The sequence below is a fragment of the Galeopterus variegatus genome, unplaced genomic scaffold (genome assembly GCF_000696425.1).
Source record: "Galeopterus variegatus unplaced genomic scaffold, G_variegatus-3.0.2 Scaffold5184, whole genome shotgun sequence".
Lineage (NCBI taxonomy): Eukaryota > Metazoa > Chordata > Mammalia > Dermoptera > Cynocephalidae > Galeopterus > Galeopterus variegatus.
In genome coordinates this window covers 27,828-53,163 of record NW_007731295.1, presented here as the reverse complement: position 1 = coordinate 53,163, position 25,336 = coordinate 27,828, and the positions used below count along the sequence as shown (strand labels likewise).

The following is a 25,336-nucleotide window of genomic DNA, read 5'->3' as shown; positions in this document are numbered from 1 at the left end:
TTATAAATATTTATAAATAATTTAATGGTAATTTAATAGTGTTATTAAGTTAGTAGCAGGTTGCTGAAAGATCCAGGTATTTAACATATATTCTAAAATAAACACCAGAGGGCTGGTCGGTTAGTTCAATTGGATAGAATGCAGTGTTATAGCACTAAGTTCGAGGGTTTGGATCCCCGTACCAGCCAGCTGCCAAAAAAAAAAAAACACAAAACAAACATCATCTGTGTAGAACCCTCATAAAATAAACTCATTCTATTTTTTTTCCCATAGTACTCTTTTCTTTATTTCCTCCCCCCTTTCTTCCTTCCCCCCCTCTTCCTTTATCTTTCCTTCCCTTCCTTCCTTCTTTTCTCTTTCTGTTTTGTGTGTGTGTGTTTCATATTGTTGCTTTGGGTACATGTCTGTCTAAAAGGTACATCTGGGAGGAGATAAAGGAACTGAGTAAGACGCCTAGGACTAGAGAGACTTTCTCCATCATATGCACTTTTTGGCTGTTTGAATTTTTAATCATGTCACATATATTGGTTCCCAATTAAAAAAAAAAAAGTTAGCCAAAACAGTGTTTTGCACCCTTTTTGTTTTAAAAAAAATTTTAAGTGTTTTATTTTTTCCCAATTCTAATGCCAGTCTGTTTCCTTCTTAACAAGGTGAAAGATAGAAAAGATCGCCAAGGGAAATAGGGAGAAGGGAAGGGAGAAAGTCCGCAGACGCTGAAACCCTGTGTCCATGGCAGGGAGGTGCCGAGGGGTTAGCAGTGCTGGATCAAGGAATTTTTTTGGCCTTTATTTTCAAACTCAAGTTGTAAATATCTTACCACATCATTAAGTATTCTTCTACAACATTATTTTTAGTGGTTTTACAGGAGTCTTAATTTATTATCTTAGAACTATAATTTATTTAACTAATGCTCTATGTTAGACATTTGGGTAATATCTGATTTGTCAATATTACAAATAGTACTTCAATAAACATTCTTGTAGCTAAATCTTAGTACATAGCCCTCCTTATTTACTTTAAATATATTTTTTCAAAAGAGAATAAGTATATTTCTGAAAGGTAAAGAAATCAAAGAGTATATGAATCATAGGGCCTTGGTATCCATTGCTTTTGATCATTTTAATTTCAATTTCTATAAACATGAAGAAATTTCCCCCATGTTCATTAACAAGTTTTATTTTCTGTTTACGACTTTTCTGTTCAGAGTCTTTGCCCATACATGTGTTAGTATCTTAATATTTGCAATGATTTAGAATGTTTTATACATACATAAAACAGACAAAGACCTCCTTGCCTGATATTTTTTTCAGTAATAGTCATTCTCTGGCTGGTTATTTGCACTTTAATGTTGGTTGTACTCATATATTTTTTGACACACAGGTTTTTAAGATTTAAAGTAATCCTATCAATGTTTTCCTTTCTGAAGAAAGACCTTTCTCATATAGAACTTTGATAATTATTTCATATTTTCTTCTAATAAAAAAAGCCCTCTAAAGGTAAAATTTACATATTTAACATATTTATAGTGAAATACACGAATCTTAAGTGGATTATTCAGTGAGTTTTGACAAATGACAAGTGCACACCTATCAAGATATAGAAATTGAAAGAGCATGGATTTCTTTTTTGAGGTGATAATTGCACATGTGTATGAATATAGTAAAAAACACTTAATTGTACACTATAGATGGGTGAATTGTATGGTGTATGAAAGGTGTTAAAAAAGACAAATTAATATCACCCCAGAAAGTTCCTTAATGTCTCTTTCCAGTCAAACCTCACTCCCACTCTACCCCAAGGCAACCACAGGTTTTAGTTTTTCATCATAGATTAGTTTTGTCTGTTTTAGATATTTATATAAATGGCATTATACAGCATCAACTCTTTTGTGTAAGGTTTCTTTCACTCACCGTAATGTTTTTGAAATTCATCTGTGTTGGTGTGCTTCAGGTGTGTTTTTGTTGGTAAAAGAAGGATTTCATTTTATGTGAAACATGACAGTTTGTTTACTGATTCCTCTATTGATGAACACTTGGGCTGTTTCTAGTTTTGGGGCCATTATGAATGAAGAAGCTATGTACATTCTTATAAAAGTCCTTTTGTAGACATATGCTTTCATTTCTCTTGGTTAAATACCTATGGGTGGTGTTGGCTAATATACCCTCTGCCAGAAAAGTAAAATGGCATTAAAGACCGAGATACGCAAAATGGTGCCTGAGAAAGTTTCCCAGAAAACCCCCACCCAGAAAAATCCCCTAGCTGCCATGTCACCTTCCCACATGTGCAATTTTGCCCGCCTATGAGAAGGTCCCAGCTCAGCTTAAACCCCGTTTCCTTCCCTCCCCTTCCTTCTTAGCCAATAGGAACAGTCCAGCTCAGCCTAACTGGATATAAGGAACAGTCCAGCTCAGCCTGACTGGATATAAAATGCCCACCCGACTCTCCCTGCTGCTGCTCCCACTTTCGAGAGGGCAGCTTGCTTGTTCACTTTGCCTGCCTTATACACTTTGATTGAGTCCCTGTCTCCTGGTGTGTCTTATTTTGCGCTCGGGCTGGGGTTTTTCCTTTCAGGTGGAATTACTGGGTCACAGGATAGATGTATGTGTAGTTTTGTAAGAAACTGTCACACTTTTTTCCAAAATGGTTGCTCCATTTTACACTCCTTCCAACAATGCATGAGAATTCCAGTTGCTCCACGTCCTTGCTAACATTTGGTGTTGTCAATCTTCTTTATTTTAGTCATTTTGTTGGATGTTCAGTGGTAACTTATTGTAGTTTTAATTTGCATTTCGTTAATGATTAAAATTATTGAACATTTTTTCATGTGCTTCTAGTTATTTTTTGTTTGATTTTAATGTTTTTAACGTCTAACTACATCTATTTATCCATCTGGAGTTATTTTGAGTATGATTTGAGGTAAATCTCTAAATTAATTTTTTTCCAAATAATTAACCCACCGTAATTTGTTAAATAATAATTTTATTCTTTACTGATTTGTGATGCTTTCTTTGCAGATTCAGTTCTCATATATAATGTGCTCTCAGAATATCTATTCTGTGACCTTGATTTTATACATTCATATACTTGTTCTTTTGTTAGCTCCACACTGTTTTATTGGTTTTTGGGTTTTTTAAAAAAACTGTTTAGTAGCTGGTAGGGCCACTGTCTCACCATCCTCTTCATGTTCAACATTTTCTTTGCTGTTCATACCTAATTATTCTTACAATGAACATTAGGATGATTCTGTGAAATACTGAAAAGAATCCTATTGGGATTTCTATTAAAATTATATTGAGCATACAAATTAATTTGCAAAACACTAACAACATTGCCATAGAACTTAGTATTTAAATTTTCTACATTTCTCAATAATATAGTTTTTATTATATGATTCTTTCACATTCTCATTAAAGCTATTTCAAGGCATTTAATAGAGGTTTCCAATGTCATTACTGTTGATTTTTTTGCTAATGTAATTTAATCTTTTTTAATTACATTTTTTAACTGGGTAATATTTCTATATAGAAAAGCTAAATAGACATTTCTACATAATTTTTTTATATAGAAAATTCCTATGTAAAAATTTCTGTATGATATAAAAATTATATAGAACATTTCTATATCAAAGAGCTACTAGCTTTTGTGTCTCTTTTTTATATTTAACAGTTTTCTTGAACTCATCCCAATTCTAATAATTTTTAGTTTCTAATAACTTTTAGTTTTCTTCTGAGTTTCCATGTAATTAATGTAATTAATCATCTATGATTAATTATGAATTTTTTCTACTTTCCAGTGTTTATGCATCATATTTTTATAATTGCCCTATTTCATTGGTCAGAACTTCCAGATCAAAATTAAATAAGAAATGGCAATAAACTATGTCTCTGTTTTGTTCCTGATTTTAATAATATTGCCTTAATATTTTATTCTGAAGGATGATTTTAACTGTTGGAAATAAGTACTTTTTGTTATGTTAAAAAGTTCTTAAATTTATAGTTATTTTTTAATAAGGACTAGCTGTTGAATATTAATATCATTTCTGCATCTATTGAGAATCTCACTTGGATTTTATCTTTTACTGTGGACGTGATATGTTATACTATCGGATTTTTCAAATATTAAAACATAAAACCTTTTTATGATAGGTTAAAACCTACTCGGGTTAGTCTTTTGGCACTCTTATCTATGTTTGGATTTTCTTTTCTATGTTCATAATTTAGATAGGTTTATTGTTTTCTTTTAATGAGATCACTTTGTCAAAGTTTTTCATAAGAGTTATCTCTGTAAAGTAAGCTTGATAAACTTTCCATATTTTTCAATGTTTTGAAATAATTATTGAAACATAGTGAATATCTATTCCTTAAGAGTTGAAAGATTTTTTCCTATAAGGTTTTCTAGGCCTAGACACATTTTCTGGAGGCAAAGCTTTTTCTCTTTTGTTTTTTTCAGTTTCTTGAGTTGTAATTGGTGTAATTAGGTTTTATACTTCTAATTTTGGTAATATATATATATTTCCAGAATACTATTCATTTTATCTAGGTTTTCAAATTTATAACTTACGATTTTGCTATTACCTTTTACTTAAAATATATCCTCCTTATCTGGTGCTAAATCCCTCCATTTTCTTTCTAATTTTATTATCTTCAGGTTTTTTTGTTTTCTTTAGTTTCTCTAAACGTGTTTATTTCATTGCTTTTTTTAAAAAAAAGTAACTCTTGAATTAATTCTATACTTTTTTTATATTATAATTCATTTAGTTTTGTTTTTGCCTTTACTCTTTTCTTGCTCCTGATTTCCTAGGGATTTTATTATCATTGTAGTTTTTATAAATCCTTTGGTAGAATATTTTTATTTTTATTTTCCTTGAAAATAATAAAACCATGAGGATGTAACTTTATCTTTCAGTACAGATTTGATCATATTTCATAACTTTTGATGTTGTGGGCTCTTATTTTAATTATCTTCTAATTGCTATGTTCTTATACTTCAATTTTTGTTTTGTTTAATTTTTGTTCTGTTCTTATATTTTAATTATTTCCATTTTAATTTCTTTTTTATTGAAACATATTCAATTATACATATTCGTGGGGTACAGAGTTGAATATCAATACCTGTGTACAATGTATGATGATCAAATCAGGATAATTAGCATATTAATCATTACAGTTTCTATTATTAATAGCTAGTTGTATTGTCCTGTGATCAAAGAGCTAAGGCTATATAATTTCTGCTTCTTAAAATAGCTCCCATTTTTGCTTATATACATTGCAAATACCTTCTTTGGTTCTATAATTTATTTCCATTTTGTTTATAATGTCTTTTTTTGTGTATTAATTTTTTTCTTAATGTAATTAAATATGTTCCTCTTTTTTATTGTTTGTATGATTGTATCTTGTACAAAAAATCTTTCTCTACTTGGTGATAATAAATGTATTTTCCTATATTTTAAAAGTCTCAACATTTTCCTTTTCACATTTATTTAGGTCTTTAATTTTTATGGTTGGTATGAGTAGGAATCTAATTTCATTTTTCTCCCACATGGATAGCCTGTTATCCCAGTCTCACAATTCCTCCCCCACCTTTGCTTTGTGATGTTATTTCAGTCATGTATGGAGTTTCCTCATGTGTATAGGTTATTTCTGGGCTTCTGTTCTGTCCCATTTATCTATTATCTATTCCCTGTGCCAACACCACCACAATCTTTTTAATAAGTGTAAATATCCAGTAAGACAAGTTTTGACACACTCTCTTCTTTTCCTTCAAAATTGTTTTTCCCCTTCTCAGCCCTTTCACATGAGTTAGGAATTAGGTTGTTAAAAATTGCATGCACACACATACACATTTGAGGGATTTTTAATATTAAAATCTCATATCTATAGATAAATATGGAGATTAACATTTTTATGTTTTGAGTACTTTAATCAATGAACATGATATTTCTCTTCATATATTTAGGTCTTCCCTTATTTTATTTTATTCAGTAAGACTTTTATAGTTTTCTTCATATAGATCGTGCATACCTTTTAACAAATTTATCCCTAAGTACCACATAATTTCTGTTACTATGATGAGTAGGATTCTTTTTTTTTTCTATTATATTTTCTACTTGGTTATTACTATTAGAAATGATATTGATTTTTGTTTAATTTTTGTATCTAGTACTCTTTCTGGACACTTTTTAGTTCTAAGAGTTTATCTGTAAATTCTCTTGAGTTCTTTATGTAGACAATCACATTTTCTGCAAAAAAGAACGGTTTTCTCTTTCCAATCTCTGTATCTCCATTCTTTTATATTGCATCAGTTAAGACCTTTATGCTGAGTAGAGGCTTATAACTGGTATTGTTATGTTATTCCTGTCTTTTATGGAAATGTCTCTAAACTATCATCAGGTAGTATAATATTTGCTTGTAGAGTTTTGGTATGTAAAAAGAAAGTTTTGTCAGTGAAAGAAAGTTGCCTTCTATACCTAGTTTTGCTAAGATTATTTTTAATGATGAATGAATGCTGCATTCTGTCAAATGTCTTTTCTGCACTTACTGAGATGATACTTACTTAAAATATAAAATATAGAGAAAAAAGGCTTTTCTTTTTAATCTGTTAATTTTGATAGGTCTTCTAATCTTGAGTTATACTTTTATTCTTGAGATTAAATCCTGCTTGGTCATGATATCCTCTTTAAAATTTTGTATCTATATGAAAAGTGAAGTTAAGTTATAGTTTTCATTACTTATACTGTCCTTGTCTGGCTTTAATATCTCAAAAAATAAATTGGGTAATCCTTGCCCTCCCTCTTATTCTCTAAAACTGTTTTCTGTTTTTTGAAGATCTGGTAAAGCAATTTAGGCCTGGTTTCTTTGGAGATGGAAGGACTTTTGATTAACAATTTAACTTCTGTAGTGGCTAAGGCTTTATTCTGGTTTCATCTAAATAAATTACCAAATTTTTATTGTTTTCTTGAAAATTATCTATTTCATCTGTTTCTATATTTATTAGAATAAAGATGTTAATAGTATTCTTTTATGTACTTTAAAATCTCCACTGTATCTTTTTCTGTCTCTTTCTATTCCTACTTTCTGTTCGTGACTTTCTCCTCTTTCTTGATCAGGTTGTGCTCAAGGTTTATCTTTTTCTATAAATCATTTCAAAAAACCAACTTTCTGTTTTGTTCATCTTCCCTAAATACAATTTCTTTCATTTTCTCTTGTATTTATTATTTTTCTTATTTCTAGTTTAGGTTTCTCTATTGTTCTTACCTGTTTCTTAAGCTAAACACTCTACTTATTTGTTGTCCTGTTTTTGTTTGGTTTTTCATTTTTTTCTTACCAAGTATATTTTTTTAAAGTAGAACACTATTGTCCTCTTGACCACAACAAGGACCCCAGCATGCTTTAGTTACATGTTGAATCCTGTTTCCCATCTTATTTTTGTTACAGTTGTAGTTTTACCCTTTTTAAATATTAAAAAAAAATTATTTTTTTTACAATCTGTATTTATTATGTCTATAAAAATAAAATATTCTTTAGTAGTTCTTTAAGTGACAGTCTGTGGTTGGTCTTTGGATGTTTGAAATGTCTTTGTCAGGGGTATAGAATTTTAGATCAACAATTATTTTTCCTATGCACTTTGAACATATTACCCTTATTATCTTCTAGAATCTATTGTTGTTTATGAGAAGGCTGCTGTCAGACTAATTTTTATTCTTTTGTAGGTAATCCATCTGTTATCTGCTACCTTTTTTTAATTGACAGATAAAATTGTATGCATTTATTGTGTCTAACATAATTTTTGAAGTATATATATATATATTGTGGAATGACTAAATCTAACTAATTAACATATATATTACCTCACATAGTTATTTTTCTGGTAAGAACACTTAATATCCATTCTCTTAGCATTTTTTGAGAATACAATATATTGTTATTAACTCTAGTCACGTTGTGCAATGGATCTCTCGAACTTATTTCTTCTGTCTAACTGAAATTTTGTATCCTTTAACCAATATCTCCCCAACTGCCCCAGCCCCTGATAACCACCATTCTACTCTCTATGTGAGATCAACTTTTTTAGATTCCACATATGAATGAGCTCGTGTGATATTTGTCTTTCTGTGCCTGGCTTATTTCACTTAACATAATGTCCTCCAGTTCATCCATGTTGTCACAAATGACAGGATTTTCAGCTTTTTTAGGGTTGAATAGTATTTCATAGTGTCTATATAACATATTTTCTTTATCCATTCATCTGTTGCTGGACTCTTGGGTTGATTCCATATCTTGGCTAATGTGAATAATGCTGTAATAAACACTGGAGTGCAAATAGCTCTTCAACATGTTGATTTCATTTCCTTTGGATATATACCCAGTAGTGAGATTGCTGGATCATATGGTAGTTCTATTTTTAATTTTTTGAGGAACCTCCATACCGTTTTCCACAATGGCTGTACTAAAATACATTCCCACCACCAACAAGGGTTCCCTTCCTTCACATCCTTGCCAAAATTTGTTATCTTTTGTCTTTTTGATAATAGTCTTTCTAACAGGTGTTAGGTAATATCTGTTAACTTTTGATTATCTCTTTGTCCTTAGTGTTCTGCAATTTTGCTACGATGTGTCTAGGTATAAATTTAGTCTTCTTTAAATGTTCATTTGGTTTGAAATCCTCAATTCTGGAACATTCTCAGCAATTATCTCTTTAAATATTGCTTCACTGTCATTCCCTCCTTTCTCTTCTTTCAAAATTCCTATGAGATGACGGTTGGTATCTATCAATTCCATGTATCTTGCACGTCCTCTTCTTTGCCTGTGTGGTGGGTGTGTTCCTCAGCACCCTTCCCACTTCATTAGTGCACTCTTCAACGTTATCCAGGTCAGAAATTTTCTCATCTAGCATATTTTTTATTTTAATGTTTATATAATTCATTTCTGAGCTTTTTAGTTGACTCTTATACCACTTGGTCTTATTTCTACCTATTTTGTAATTTCTTATAATTTCTTTTATTCATCTCTTTTGACACCTCAAGTGTACTTATGCTAAATTCTTGTTAAGCTGGTCTATAAAATTAGTTTCAATCTGGAATAAGATCCTGTCCTGATTATTTGTTGGCTGTTTTTCTTAGCATTAGATTTCTTCATGTATTTTGGAATTTGGGTTTGCAGGCTCATTTCAGGTGGAAGTCATGTTTGTTTTGTTTTTGTTTTCTTTCTCTCTCTTCCTCTCTCTGTGCTCTCTCCTCCCTGTTCTCCCACTATTGCAGTGGTCCCACCCAGCCCTCCAGCTCCCCAATCCAGAACCACAGTTTCTAGTAGTATTTCAGGGTTATTGCAGAACGGTGTTGATAGGGACACAGCAGACTCAGTCATGGCTCACTTCCAGTCACCAGGCTGTGTCTGTGTCCTCCTGTATCCCTAGGCCTGCAGCTTCTAAGAGCTAGAGCCCCAGGCAACTCCCCGGAGCTGTTTTTTCAGCCTCCCTTCCCAAGCTTGGGAAACTCAATTCCTTGTACCTCCCCCATAGTAAAACCACAAGCTCCACAAGGAGAGGGACTGTGTATATGAGTATTTTGATCATCATTGTATACCCAGTGCACAAGACAGAGCCAAAACATGGTAAGCTGAATGAATGGATGATGCATGGCTGACATGTCAAAAACTGCAGGACTCTGCCATTGGAGTTTAACCTGGGGTTTTGTTTACTCCTAGTCCCCCTGGAGAGCAGTCAGCCTAGTACATAACACAACTTGTGTCTATAGAAGGGAAGAAACATTAATGCAAAAGTTAAAAGACTTTGGTTTTAGTGTTAGCTCCTTCCCTTGCCTATCTAAGTTACCTAATCATCCTAAACCCAGAATTCCTCTTCTGGAAAATGGACATCCTGTGGTAGGATGGCGATGCTCTATCCAGAAGGCAGCTGCTCTGTCAGCCTGGGTTCCAGAGTGAGAATAACAGAGTAGACCCTCAGCCGATACGTAGTGGTGTAAATGAGGAATATACTTTATTGTTTAGGGCACTGAGATTTCTAGATTTCAGATTTCTGTTTGTCACTACAGTGTAATTTAGGCTATCCTGACAAGTACAATTACTTATCTGTATCCTCTCCATAGACTGTGAGCTCTGTTAGGGAAGGAATCCTCTCTTTTTCACTGCTGTTTCCCAATTTACAGTTTAGTATCTAATATATGATAATCATTCTTCACTCTGTTTTCACTACTAAGGACAAACATATTAAAATCTAGTAATTATCTCACATTTGCAGTGTTCCAATTTTCTGAGAAAATTATGGCTTTGTCTAGAATTCTCAATACTATAATAATACTTTTAAAATGCCATGGTACCCTCTCTAGAGAGGGATGGGAAGACAAAACTTTTGACTTAAATATGATTTAAATTTTTCATGAGCCCGTGCACCATTATTACACATCTCAGTAACACAGTGCTGCCAACAGGGGCTGACCCCAGTGTGCAGGTCCCTAAAGGAAATGTCCCCGAACTGTGACACTTTTCGGGTTCTTTGTTGGGTGTCTCAGTGGAGCTTCTGCTCTTCCTCACACTACTCTCTGCTTTGGTGTGCACACCTCTAGTGAAAACCCTGGCCACTTTCCCAGTGTGTGTCCCTCTGCTCTTGCAAAGTAGAAAATCCAAAAACCAAGAACTCAGATCAATGACTTGAAAAATTGGTTTTGAGCAGGTATCTAAGGAAAAGCTCAGCACTGCTGAGTATACTGCATGAAACCCGTGGCATCTCTTATGAGTATCGTAGGAGTTTTGTTCTCTTGTTGTTGCTGTTGTTTTTGCCAATGGAAGCATGCTTTATTAAATTTAAAATGCTAAGAACATTTGTGGTTTCTTAAATATTTGCACTGCTATAAAGATTATACTTTGTGGTATAATTATTAATGGTTTGAAGAGAAATAAACAACATAAACAAAATACGGCCTATACTATGAAAATGCAAACCATATAAGTTAAAAGCATAAAGCAATAACTCAGTAGCCAGAGGCATACTTAATATATATGCATGAAATATCTTACACACATATACAATAAAAGCTTGGCAGGATTTTGATATTTGAAGTTGCCAGATACATGATCTCTACATACATATTCTTAAGGAAATACAGTTTTATTATTTTCTAGAACATAGACATTAGAACTCAGCTAATAGAATGTTATTTAGAGTCCTCTTTTTTTTTTTTTTTTTAGCTGGTCAGTATGTAGAGTCCTCTTTTAATGAGTGTAAAAAAGCTATTTATGAAAAGCAGTTGGTTTCTGAGTAAAATGGAGCTTCTGAAATGTGTGAGGGATTACTGAAAACAATGTTCTGGGATTTTTTTTTTTTTTTTGCACATGGCCAGTATCGTGCTCCGAACCCTTGACCTTGGTGTTATGACACCGTGCTCTAACCAACTGAGCTCACTGGCCAGCTGTACAAATGTTCTCCTAAGCCAGTGGAACATCTCCCTTTCCCCCACCTGTAGAGCTGCCAGATTTAGCAAATTAAAATACATGATGCCCAGGTAAATGTGAATGTCAGACAAAACCAAGAAATTTTTAATATAAGTATATCCCAAATATTGCATGGGGACATATTTATGCTAAAAATTATTTGGCGTTTATCTGAAATTCACATTTACCTGGGCATCGTATTCTTTATCTGGCAACCCTTCCTGCCTAATATGATTTGGGGAGGGGGGATGGCTGGCCAGTATGGGGATCCAAAACCTTGACCTTGGCATTTCCTGCCTAATATGTTACCCTTTATTTTGTACCATCACTTAGAAGAAACCTGGCCAGCTTCTGCTCAAATTCCCATGAATTCTGTATTAGTGAGCTTGTATTAATGCGTTTTCACTTACACATTGTGAGGCATGTAAAGAGACTGGGTTTACCAACAAGTGGCTCTCAAACCCATTGCACCCTTGCAAAGCACTGTGGCCTTTAGAACTTCTCCAAGAGGAGAGCTGTGTGGGCTCTTCCCCACAAAGCACTATTTTAGTCACAGTCATTAGCACTAGAGAAAAAACATGCTGGTCATGAGATTCACCCGTTTCCATGTCACAAGAGAGTCAGTAAATGAAATGCCTGAAAGAGGCTTAGGAAAAAAGATCTGTCCCCTTAGCTGAGGACTCCGGAAACCTCCTCCTGAAGCATGCCTACTTTTTTTTTTTTTTTTTTTTTTTTTAAAGTAATTAAAGCCCCTTGGGTTTACCAACAAGTGGCTCTCAAACCCATTGCACCCTTGCAAAGCACTGTGGCCTTTAGAACTTCTCCAAGAGGAGAGCTGTGTGGGCTCTTCCCCACAAAGCACTATTTTAGTCACAGTCATTAGCACTAGAGAAAAAACATGCTGGTCATGAGATTCACCCGTTTCCATGTCACAAGAGAGTCAGTAAATGAAATGCCTGAAAGAGGCTTAGGAAAAAAGATCTGTCCCCTTAGCTGAGGACTCCGGAAACCTCCTCCTGAAGCATGCCTACTTTTTTTTTTTTTTTTTTTTTCTTTTAAAGTAATTAAAGCCCCTGACTTCTCTTTCTGCAGAGAGATTGAGAAGCATTTTTTAACCTGAGACTGAGTGACTTCAGGCAAGTATTCAGGCATTGCCACAAGACCTAAACCTGAGAAGGGGGAAGGAATGAACGAATGAATGGCTATATCAGTATAAGTTTGCCATCTCAGATGATATTCCTGCCCAGAATAACCTTGGAGAAAGTGCCAAAGAACTCAGTTTGGTGACAGTTTAAAATCTCCACGACAGAGTGAGTGCATCCTCTGTAAGCCAGACCTGAATATAGGAGAATAGACATGTGAAGTGCTGAGCTGTCAACATGCTCTAATCACCTTTAAATTTTATGGAAGGCAAAAAATATGCAACAGGTGTCGGGGTTAAGCCTTAAAGAGCAGCTTTTTGTTCATGTCAGTGCTAAGCCTTAGGAATCCAAAAGATAAGGGATGAAGATCTAATTCCCAATTTCACCCATGTCATTGCAGTGCCCTGGGGAAAGCGCAATGAGCAACTTTTCATGGTGACCCTGGGGTGGACCCTCCACAGGGCACAGGGGCCCTTTGGGTGGAGTGAGGCCTCTGACAGATGAACATTTTCAGTGACTCTGACACAAGCTTTGCTTTTTTTCTCTTAAGGTGGGACAAGTGACTTAGGGGGAAGGAAGGAAAAAGGGGGATTATGTTTGGGGAATGAGGTGAACATTTGGGAGTTAAAGACAATGGAAGCTAAAAATTGAGGAAGGTGACCTATGTAAAAGATTATGTTTGATAGGATCTTATGTTGATAATATAATGCTCGTATTACACATAGTTGATGTTCAATAAATGTTTGGAGATAAATACGTTAACAAATAAAGAATATTTGTAACTATGAGATTTATCTGTGTGAAACAAACTGTTGAAAGCTGACCTGGGAACTGAAACACTCCTTTATTCTATTGTTTCTATGGGAAAATATGTTTTGCATTCCAAACAACTGATTTGCAAATGGACTTTTGCAGAAGTTGGGGTTGCTGTCGTGGGGTGGTTTACATGACATAAACCACAGTCTCCAGCCTGGACCTCTTGTGACCAACCTGCATTGCGACCCACAAGAAGCCTGCAGGCTGGGCTCAGGGAAGCAGCCATTGGCCAAGGGACAAAGTATTGCTAACAGGGAAATACTGTGGAATGTGAACTCACAACAGGGAACAGAAAATGGTAAATAAAATCTAGTCTTTCCATTTTAAAGTCGGTTGCAACTTCAGTCAAAATGAAGCATTAACCATTCATTCACTCATCCATACACATGTGTATTGCTCCTCTCTTTCTCCCCAAGTCCCTCAAAAATAACACTGAAAGGATAGAAAAAAAAAGTATTAACTTGTAAAGAGAGAAAGGACAAGAGGATAGATAATAGCAGACAGAGATGTCAATGGAATTATAGAGATGGAAAGCGTGGGGTTGGGCACAGGTAATTAACATAGCAAAGCAGGAGTCCAAGGGAGCTGCCTGCTGGAGGCGTGGGGGCGGGTGGGGGGTGGCCCATCTGCAGACCCCTGTGAGGCTCAGCACAGGGGGCCCAGTTACTGCGGAATGTGAGGCTGAAACCAGGGAGACTAGTCCTGAGTCTAAATCAAGAGGGGGCAACATCCTCAGTAGCTTCCACTGTGCTTCTTTTAAGGAGAGATTGAAACCTGAGAGGCTTCTGACTAGAAGATTCCAGGTGGGGTGTGGACTTGCATGGAGATGAGGGGTTAAGTAAAGCTGCAGGTTCTGAACTCCCACCCTGCTCACAGACATCCCCACCAGGCACATTCCCACCGGCCCCACCATGGGAAGTTAGAAACAGGTCCAGGAGGAAAGACTCATAATGTTCGGGTCTATCAACAAAGAATCACATCAACACTAGGTGACAAGACTCACCCCCACACAAAGAGCCTCAGAGCCTCTTGTCGTAGCTTCACTCATCTGTCAGATTGGGTCACACTGATTATCTCGCAGTGGGATGAGGAGGACATTTGCTTTCTTTTTAAATTTAATTGCACTTTGTACCAAAGTAATATATGTACAAAGTTTAAAAAGGCAAACCATACTGCAAGGCTCACAATGAAAAGACAAGTCTCCCAGCCCAGGCAACCCCACTTCTGACTGCCGCTCCTGTAGGCAATGGCTTTCCATTTTTTTGGCTGTTTCTTCTCTAAATTTATACATAATGTGAGTATACCGATAATTTCCCGATTTTTCCATTTTGGACATTATCTACTGACTTCTAACTCTGGTCGTCTTGGATTTTGCTCTCTTTCTCCGCCATCCATATAATCCCTCCTTCAAATGCTCACGACAATGCCATATTTTAGTTGCCTTCATACTTGGGCAATAACTTCCTTTTCAAAAACATAAGTAATATATGTATATGATTTTATTCTGTGAATATGCAGATATATTTATATTTTTAAAAAGAAAATTATCGTCTCAATTTGAAGCCAACTGAAATATAGCATCAGTTTGAGCATTTGAGCTGCGTCACAAGACGGAATGCATTTGGCTGCTTTTGCTAGGCACATTGTTCTTTAAGTGGCACATGAGTGGTGAGTTTGGCCAGGTAGAGAAGGAAGTATGGTCCTAGCACACCCCTGGGCATCCCAATAATACAAATCTACATAGTCTTGATAATGAAAACTGTGTCTCTTAACTCTCCACCCTTAAAGTCAATTTACCCACAAAGCAAGGAAGACCTGACTTGATGACAGAGATGATTGTAAATGTTGTTCATTCTTGATGCAAAATTAAAGGTACAAATAGCAGATAATGGGGGCAGGGGAGAGAGATGGAAGGAGGGAGCTATGCAAATGTTCTCAACTAACGTAGTGAAGAGTTAAAAGGCGCTTCGTAGATGGAGGGAGAGATAGAGGGTTATGTACATCATATGAGTGTACAGAGGGAACCAATAGAAGAACCAAATTATAAATCAAAAAGATGGGGAGAGGTAATCAGGAATCTAAATCCTCCTATTTTATAGAGGGGAGTTAATAAAGAATGTGTTAAACTAAGAAATTTTTTTTTTAATTCACATAAGCATATTACTTAGAATTAGGAAATTCACCATCCAAATAATTTTTAAAAGAGGCAGTTGAAGATAGTGGCCTCTGGAAAGTGGCATGAAGGTGGGGTAAGCACTGTTGATTTTCATTATAAACACTTCCATACTATTTGATTTATTTTATCTTATGAGTATATTACTTTGATTTTAAAAATGTAATAGGGGAATATGCATTTTAAAAGCACATGTCTAAAAGTTGGATTCAATGGGAATACAGAAGCCTTAACTGTAGATGTTCATTTCACAGAGGCAATATGCATGATTATTTGTTCAAAATTGTACATTTCTCGGGCACTTCTTTAAATGGCAATATAAGCCTAATGGGTCTCTTGTTGAAAGACTTAGGAAGTTAGCGTTGGATATGAGCAGCATTAGAAGACAGGATAATGTATTTTCATTGCTCTTATGGTTGGCTATAAGGTAAATGTACTAACCACTTAGATAATGAGGAGAGACTGCATGGAAGTGAGAAATATCTTTTTTATGGTGGACCTGGTTTCTTGTTTAAAGCCCTAATTTTAGTCTGGGATCTTCTTTTACCTAAGCAGTTCTCTCTTACTTTCTCTGGTCCTATCCACATCTGTAAAGTTGGGTTTAAAGGAGGATTTGAGATTCAGGATGTAACACATGGCTTTGGACCCCATAGCTAGATGTCCCAGGTTGTGCAGTGGTTAACACATTTCCATTCATCATCTCTACTCCTGGTCAAACTTCTTAGTCAGAGGGGAAAGGGACAGGGTCCAGCTTTGCAGAGAATGTGGCCTTTAGTAGTCTCTGCATTTGTCCATAGTATGAAATTCATAGCAAGACATACAAGACACCATCTGACCCCAACTAACTCTCCCAGCCTCATCTTCCCTTATGCGTCCCTGCACCACAGATATGTGGCTACTGTCCCTTTCTGGATGGGGACATACTTCCTTTTGCTCCCATGCCTTTGCATGTCTTAATTGCTCTACTTGGAATGCTTTTCCCCATCTTCTTCAGGGATGTCTTTGAACCCCATTTTCTTTAAAGAAGCCTCCTTAGTGCAGTCTCCCAGGCTCCTTAGACAGAGATGACCCCTCGCACGGGGTCCCAGCAGCCTGTATGTTCCTGTTGCTCAATAGAGGCTTCTTAACTGTATTCAGCAATTCTCACCAGGACACTATTGCAAGAAAAAAAAAAATCTAAAGTACTGTCTTGGCTTATGCCTGTGGTAAATATATAATCCAGAAGCTCATTAAACTGGTTGAGAAGGACATTGGGTGTTCTAGCAAGGTTAGGNCTATTGCAAGAAAAAAAAAAATCTAAAGTACTGTCTTGGCTTATGCCTGTGGTAAATATATAATCCAGAAGCTCATTAAACTGGTTGAGAAGGACATTGGGTGTTCTAGCAAGGTTAGGATGCAGTTTTGAAAAAGTAAGCACTCTTTGGACACCAGTGGCCCATGGATTAGTTGTGGAGAATTCAGCAGGTAGGAGAGCCTCTCCGCAGCCCTGCGCTCAGTCAGTTGTTTGTGCTGTTCCAGTCAGCTGGGCTCAATTATGTTTGTGGACAGATTTGCGCTGTATTCATTAATCCTTGATAGTAGGGCATTAGTAGTCATTTTAAAACTTTTTAATTATGGGAATTTTCAAACATACACGTATAAATCCTCATATACCCATAACCCAGCTTTAACAGTTATCAATATTTTGCCAGTCTTATTTCATCTATCCTTCCACATTCCTTTTTCTGGGAAGTGGGGTAGGATGGAAGTATTTTAAAGCAAATCACAGGCATGTCAGGGCCTATCTCTAACAGATAAAAAATTCTTCTAAAAGTATGATACAGTATACATAACATAATATTTGCCATTTTAACCTTTTTTAAGTGTACAATTCAGTAGAATTAAGTACCTTTATATTGTTGTGCAAAGATCACCACCATCCCTCTCCAGCACATTTGCATCATCCTAAACCAAAACTCTGTACCCATTAAACAATAATTCCCCATTTCCCCTCAAACCAGCCTCTAGCAACCACTATTCTACTTTCTGTCTCTGAATTTGACTATTCTAGATACCTCATATAAGTGGAATCATACGGTATTTGTCCTCTTGTGTCTCATTTGTTTCACTTAGCATAATTTTTTCAAGGTTTATCCATGTTGTAGCATGTGTCAGAATTTCCTTCCTTTGTAAGACTAAGGGCTGTTAATAATCACAGCATACCTAATAAACATAACAATAATTTCCTAATATCATCTAATTAGCCAGTCTATGTTCAGATTTCCAAAATTGTCTCTTTAAATGTCATTTTACAGTTAGTTTGACTGAATCAAGATCCAAATAATGTTCACACATTATATTTGGTTGTATGTCTCTTAAGTCTCCTTCAGTCTATGATAATTCCTCTTCCTTTTTTTATGCCACTTATTTTTTGAAGAATTGAGGTAATTTGTCCTGTAGAATTTCCCTTATTTTGGATTTGGCTCCTTCAGTCTATGATAATTCCTCTTCCTTTTTTTATGCCACTTATTTTTTGAAGAATTGAAGTAATTTGTCCTGTAGAATTTCCCTTATTTTGGATTTGACTGATTGCATCCTGATAGTGTTCTTTAACCATTTCCTCTGTCCCCTACATTTTCTGGAAACCAGTGGTCAGATCTAGGGACGGGATTAGATTCAGGTTCAATTCCCTTGGTGGGCTGTGTGCTTCCTATTACTTCACAGAAAAAGGCCCATGGTGTCTGGTAGTCCCACTTCTAGGGGTATTAAGAGAGATCAGTGGGTTTGGGTGCTGCCAACCTGATCTATCAGTTGATAATATAGTATTTAAAAGTAAGTGTTCTTAAGCTTTTGTAAGTGATCATAAGCATACCTATGTATCTGTGTCTCTCTATATAGGTATTTATATAAGTCACATTCTCAGTTCTAGGGCTGTCCTCTATCTGTTCTGTGGATCCTCAAAACTCCCCCCCAAAGACCCTGCTCAATCTGTGATGCCGAATAGCCACTTCCAGAGGTCTTGAGCTCTCAGATTCCACCCAAGACAGCTCCCTACTTCCAGTTAGTCCTTGAATTGCCTACAGATGAGTGCCCACTCAGAGACACACAGATCTACCTGAAAGGAATCCTCACCCATATGTGTTGGAAGCCTGTTCTAAATTCTAAGCTCTCACAGAAAGTGTGTTTTCCTTCTGCCTATTCTTGACCTCTTCCTGAAGTTCAATTCTATTTCCTCTAGTTTAAGGCTTGGTAGGGCTAAAGAGCCGCTGGCCAGCAGACCCTGCAGATGGAGGCTGGGGAAATAATGCACGAGGCTAAGACACATCCCAGACAGCCTCCATGCTTCATGAATTTGATGAAAGATTGACAAGAACTAGAATATAGTCTATGGTAACTTCCCAGCCAGCGTTTGTTATTTTTCTTTTGAAATTAAATATAGACAACTTATTTTGAAAAAGTAAATATTCAGAGAATATGAACAACAACAATAGAAAAAACCTGACAATTTTACAAAGTTTAGAGTTGGTGTTGTGCTTATTCTGTGCACTTATAAATTAGCAGAGGCCTATAAGTGGCAGATTTAAAAAATCACTCTGCCTCTTATACATTTTGCCTTATTAGGGAGGAAAGACCAAGGAGCAAAGAGGGAGAAGACAGAGCAGAGACAGTGTGACAGAAGAGTCTCAGATGAGGGTGGCAGGAGGGGAAAGGAGAGCTTGAGTCTATAGATAGCAACAGAGCAGGAGCCAGGATGCTGGAAACTCCAGAACAGCTAGCCAATGGAAATAAAATGTGAGCCACAAATGTGAACCTCATACATAATGTTTAATGTTCTAGTAGCCACGTTAATAAAAGTAAAAATAAACAGGTGAGATTTATTTTGATAATATATTTTATTTATATCAACATATTCAAAATATCATTTCGACATGTAATTAATGTAAAAACTATTACGGTGGTGATTTTACATTCTTTTCTTTTCATATTAAGACTTTAAAATCCAGTGTGTCTTTTCCATGACAGCACATCTCAATTTGGATTAGCCACATTTTAAGTGCTGTACGGCCACACGTGGCAGTGAGTGGCTGTGGTGTCCGACAGCCCCACTCTAGAGCTTGCCGAAACTGCTCAGACTCTTGTATCAATTTCGTATGTAAATCGGAGGCAACCCTCCCTGCCCTGATCTCTTCTTAGGGTTGTAGGAGAAGCGTAGGAGCTAAGGGGTGCGAATATGCCCTCCCGGCTGAAGCTATTGGGCCCCCCACAGGGGCCCACCTAAGGGAAAAGAAGAGAGGGTTGCCAGCACCGGTGAGCTGCCCGGACACCTGGACTTTGCACGTGTTCAGCTAAATGGGAGGGTGGCAGGGCCTCACAGCCATCTCGATTCTACAGACCAGTGAAATTTCACGACAAAAACTGGGGCAATGGAGATGAAGTTGTCCGCTCTTGTTTTGCCATCTACTGTCACAATCACCCTATCTTTTCTTTTTCTTTCTTTCTTTCCTTTCTTTCTTTCTTTCTTTCTTCCTTCCTTCCTTCCTTCCTTCCTTCCTTCCTTCCTTCCTTCCTTCCTTCTTTCTTTTCCTTCCTTCCTTCCTTCCTTCCTTCCTTCCTTCCTTACTTACTTCCTTACTTCCTTTCTTTTCTTTTCTTTTCTTTTCTTTCTTTTTTTTTTTAATGAAAGGATATTTTAATAATACCCCACTCACTGGGGATGGTAAAATGAGCAAAATAGGCTTCCTGTCCCCAGGGAGCTCACAGAACAGTAGCACACACATACACATAAAAATGTGTATATAGAGACCGAATAGATGCGTATCCCCTAGGACTCTTTTGCTTGCAAGTGTCAAGAAAACCAGTTCGAAATGCCTTAAACGAAAAGCGGGGATTTACTGGCTCACATAACTGAAAATTTCATGCCAAAGTGGCTGCCGGCCCAGCCTGATGCAGCGCTTCTCACCTCTTGGCTCTGCTCTTTCTATGCTACTTGCGGCGACCCTGGAGACCCCAGCGGCCTCGCCTTCCGTGGCTGACCAGCGAGCTGTCTGCAGCAGCCCCAGCCCAGTGCTCCCGCAGCTCCTTGGCTCTGATTGGGTCCCGAGCCTCTTCCCGGACCAATCACGGTGGCCCCTGGAGTGGGTTTGCTCTGCCCGGTCACCCAATGCACATGGATGCAGCATGTGAGGGGCGTGGCTTTCCTAGAGGAAAACTGGGCAACCTCTGTCTGAATTGGAAGGGTAAACGTTGAATGGCCAAGAAACAAGATCCGCTAAGCATTATGGGAACACAGAAAAGGTGTGACTGGGGCTGGCTTCATGAGCGTGAGACCTGTGCAGTCCCACCCTTAAACTGTCTTATGCTTGGCTTAATGTTCTGCTGTCACCAGCTTGAAATTCTTAATAATTTCTGAACACTTTCATTTTGTAATGAGCCAATTACATAACCAATCCAGGTTGTGACCAACATTACATTTACCTACACGAGGAAGTGACTTTGGGACTGGATTTTGAAAAACGAAATAAAATAAAATAGCAACTTTCCAAGTGGATAGGGTTGGATGGTGGAGAGGAGGTGGAAATTCCATGCAGAGGCACCAGCATAGGCAAAAACGTAGGATGTGAAAGGTTTGAGAAACTGAAACCATTAGGGCCCCCACTGGTTGGGACGTAAAGTGCCTGTCACGTGTGGCCCCAGTGAGCTGGAAGGACAGGGGCAGAGAAGCACTCAATAAATGTTTCTTGAAGGAATTAATGAACACAAACCAAGTGAGTTACATTAGAAAAAGAGTATACATATTTTAAACCTAGATTATTCCAAACGACTATTGCAAGGTAACTGCTCAATTTTCCACCCCACTTTTCCACTGCAAACTAAGGCTAGCTTTTCACTGCGTAATGTGTGTCTACTGAACTTTATTACCAGCATGTTAGCAAGGTTAGCATTCCACCACTGTGACTTCACCATCCAAATATTTATGAATCAGAGAGATGTTTCTAAGAACATGTTTTCCAATTGTTTACTTTAACAATAATAGTGTGCTTTAATTACAAAGATGACGTTTCAAAACTTAAATAGAACAAGCCTCAATCGTGTGGGAGTTTATTGCTTTGGTGATGAAGGAGAAACACAGACGGTGACTCAGTTGGAACGTTTGTTTCATTTTCATTTCGTGTTTCCTTTGGTTCTACATGTCAGGACATGTAATGGAGCCAGTGCAGAAGTGTGCCGAGGGGAACATGGAAGTTAAGACTGAGGCTTTGTATGTCAGAGAGAAAGTGCATTGTCCCCTCTCCCTCAGACTCTCCCTTTTCAAGGCCAGCATGAAGGGAGGAAAGGATGGTGGCTTCTCTCCAGCACATGGACAATGAGCTAGTAACAGTCAATGTTTCATTCAAAATTCTTTAAAGGAACATTGAAGAGACAACACTGGTTTTTCTGGAGAGGTTCTTCTTCTCAAACAAAATTCTTTAAAGGAACATTGAAGAGACAACACTGGTTTTTCTGGAGAGGTTCTTCTTCTTCTCAATGAGATTCTCTGAAGCGAGAATCTCTTTGAATTTCCATCACAACCTTATTTCAATTAAATTAAACACAAGTGGAGAAATTAATGTTCATGTGTCTGCTGAGTGCTAGGTGTGGGGCCTTTGTTTTCCTTCCCATTCTTGTATTCCCAGCACCTTGAACAATACCTGGCATGTGGCACTCAATAAATATTGGATGAATAAGTGAATGAATTTATTCCTCACAGCAATCCATGTGGTTGTGGCAACGTTTCCGATCAGAAAATAGACACTAAGACTAAGTGTTGGAAATTGAGAGAAAGAGATGATATGTGCAGCCAGATATGTCCAACACAGACAGGGACAACATAGGGCCTCCTTGGAGACTAACTTTTATGTGACCAGATCCGTGTCTCTTCTGTAGGATCCATGGTCAATAGGGAGTGATGACAAGAGAAAGGGGCTGTTAAAGTGTAGCATTGCCACCTTTTTTTTTTTTTTAAAGATGACCAGTAAGAGGATCTTAACCCTTGACTTGGTGTTGTCAGCACCACACTCTCCCAAGTGAGCCATGGGCCGGCCCTTAACATTGCCATCTTGATCATCATCTTCATCATTGTCATTGACTGCAGACACAGAGCTTAAAATATAGAACTGAAGAACTGTAAAGAATTTCAGAATTTATGATAATAGAAGCTTCCATTTACTGATAAGTTGTTATATTATTCCAGGTTATTCTTTCTATCCATCTATCTATCTTTCCACCCCACACTCCAATATCAACCCTGCAAGGTAGATCTTACTAGCTCCATTTTCAATATCCCAGGTCAGCAAGTGGCGGAAGCTGGGACTCTTGTCGCCTCCTGGAGTCATCCCCTTAGCACAGCCTCCTTGATTGACACAGGGTGAGTCTGACCTCAGAGAGGTACCCAAGGGTATTCTATTGGTGCAGCACCAGCACTTGAACCTCAGCCCTACTTTATTTCCACTTACCACTGTGTTCCCAATCTTGATGAGTACACTTTGAATTTCTTTCTGTTTTGTTGATGTTTAAGTCACCACTAGGTAGCAGGAAAAAAGAGTTTATTGAGGATTAATTAGTCATTCCATTCCTTACCTTAGAAACTATTTTATTCTTTCCTGTTTTCCATCTCAGTCCCTGCTACTGGTAAGCATTCAACAAGTGCTTGTTACATTTAATTAAATCAGGATTTAATTTGGATGGAATCCCAGTCCTCAGTATCCTTTAATGGCAGAACTGGGAAAAAAAGGCACATGATAATACTAGTTTTTACCTTCATTATGATATACAGTTTATACTTTTATCTTTTAAGAATTAACATGTTCTCACCATAAAAACAATTGGAAAACTCAGAAATGTATAAGTAGAGGAGAAAAAAAAATCACCAACCCCTATTTCCACCAACACTGTTAATATTTTACGGAAATCTCTTTTTTTCCTCTATTTGTGTATTTTGTTGTTTAATTGCCTTTTTATTGAGTTGTTTGTTCGGTGTTTACAATACTGTATATATATCTTGCTTTTTTAAACTTAACATTATACATAAATCATTCTCTAAGTAATAAGCTCTTTGTAAACCTCTTTTTAAATAATGGCTTAGTATTGAAAAAATAGACTCTTATGTAAGTGTCTACTTTGTCAATTCTCAATTATTTTAGGCAGAGGACCATTGACTTCTCCTGGTTCCTTGGTGACCACTCCATTGCTCATTAACCACTTTATCAGAAAGCTGGTTGGGATTAATATTATTCTCCAAAGCCTGAGGGAAAACACAGATTCCAGTTGTGAATTAGTGGGGTAGATTTACTTGGAACTTAGTAATTAACAGTAAATTTCCAATAATGCAGAGGGTTGCACTGACCCCTACGTTGAGCCCTAGGGCTCAGTCTGGCCACCCTTTCTCTCTCTCTCCCCTCCCTCCTCTGAGTTTTTCTGTTACTTTGATGTCCTCAACATGCTGATGCCCAGAGACCATTCCCTTCTTTGAGATCACACTGCTCAGCACTGCGTTCATCCCAAAATGAACCCATTAGTCTCTTCCCACTCATACTTCCTATAGTACCCAATCAGCTTCCTGCCCCCAGCTCTATGCCGTATATCACCTGAGGTAGAGGACTTCTCTCCTCTCTGTCTGTGCTAACACCAATCTGGTGCCAAAATCCAAAAGTGTTGGCCTAGAAGTTTCCCCAAATCGTCCGCTCCTGTTTTCCTCACCAGCCCTTACTCAGTAAAGCATCGCTCCTTCACTCCCAAGACTTACCAGACACCTGCTTAGGATACCAGTAAAGTTGGGAGGGATCCCATTTTAAAGGTGAAGAAACCCAGCTTTAATGAAGGAATCCTGAATTTTGCAATGAAAACATACAAAATAAAGCTATTTTGATTTTAGCACACATAAGAGCATTGTGTTCTGTGGATAACTGTTATGTCGAATTAACGACATACGAGAGTGGGGATACCACCATCTTCTCACTTCATTTGGACTTACCAGACACCTGCTTAGGATACCAGTAAAGTTGGGAGGGATCCCATTTTAAAGGTGAAAAAACCCAGCTTTAATGAAGGAATCCTGAATTTTGCAATGAAAACATACAAAATAAAGCTATTTTGATTTTAGCACACATAAGAGCACTGTGTTCTGTGGATAATTGTTATGTCGAATTAACGACATACGAGAGTGGGGATACCACCATCTTCTCACTTCATTTGTCCTTCGATCGCCTCACCTGACCAGTCAGCAGCTTTCTGATGCCTCCTCGGCATTTTCCTCTCCCATCCAGTCCACCTGCAGCCATGCACCTTCCTGAACAACATCTGCTTATGCCCATCTGTCATGAACGACCCTGTGACGCTCCCTTCCCGGTGGCACACTCCATACTGACTATCACAGCCTTCAAAGCCCATCACGGTCTGTGTGTGTTCTGCCCCCTACTTGCCCCCAACCCCCCCACCCTTCTGTGCATACTTCTGCTCAGCAACTGCATCATCATTCTCCAAACATGTTACATGTCTTCACAATTTTTTATTTTCATTCAACACATGTGCATTTACTGTGGGCTTTGCACGTGCCTGGAATTGTGGAAGAGCTGGGAGTAAGCATAGAGATGAGCAGGGCACAGCCCATCTTCCTGGCACTCACAGCCTCCGTGTATGCCCTTCTTAATGCCTGGAATGCTTTCCCTTCTCCCCTGCCTAGAAAATGCTCAGCTCAGTATCCAGCTCAAAAGTCATCTCATCCATCAGCCATTGCCAGCTCTCCT

General features: G+C 37.4%; 1 pseudogene; it reads right to left on the bottom strand.

Moving 5' to 3' along the window:
- The window catches only part of LOC103604496, a 78,585-nt pseudogene extending 53,605 nt beyond the window's left edge, over positions 1–24,980 (bottom strand).
- Positions 24,981–25,336: the final 356 nt, after the last annotated feature.